The sequence below is a fragment of the Parus major genome, chromosome 6, assembly GCF_001522545.3.
Source record: "Parus major isolate Abel chromosome 6, Parus_major1.1, whole genome shotgun sequence".
NCBI classification, from domain to species: domain Eukaryota; kingdom Metazoa; phylum Chordata; class Aves; order Passeriformes; family Paridae; genus Parus; species Parus major.
Genome location: NC_031775.1, coordinates 1,677,827 through 1,678,062, shown reverse-complemented (window position 1 = coordinate 1,678,062; position 236 = coordinate 1,677,827).

Below are 236 nucleotides of genomic sequence, written 5' to 3'. Positions count from 1 at the left end.
ATGCGGGAAGGGGGTGTGTCAGGGAATGGAGAACGGGGAATGCAGGATGGGGACGCGGTAGTGCAGGACGAGGACTTCAGGATGGGGGTGTGGCGGGGGATGCGGGATGAGAGACGCGGGACGGGTTCAGGTCAGGGACGGAGGTGCGGGATGGGGACAGAAGCGGGACCGGTGCTGCGGCCGTGCCGTGCCGGCGGCTCCCCCGCCCCGCTGCCGGCGCGCAGGTGCGGCGGGCG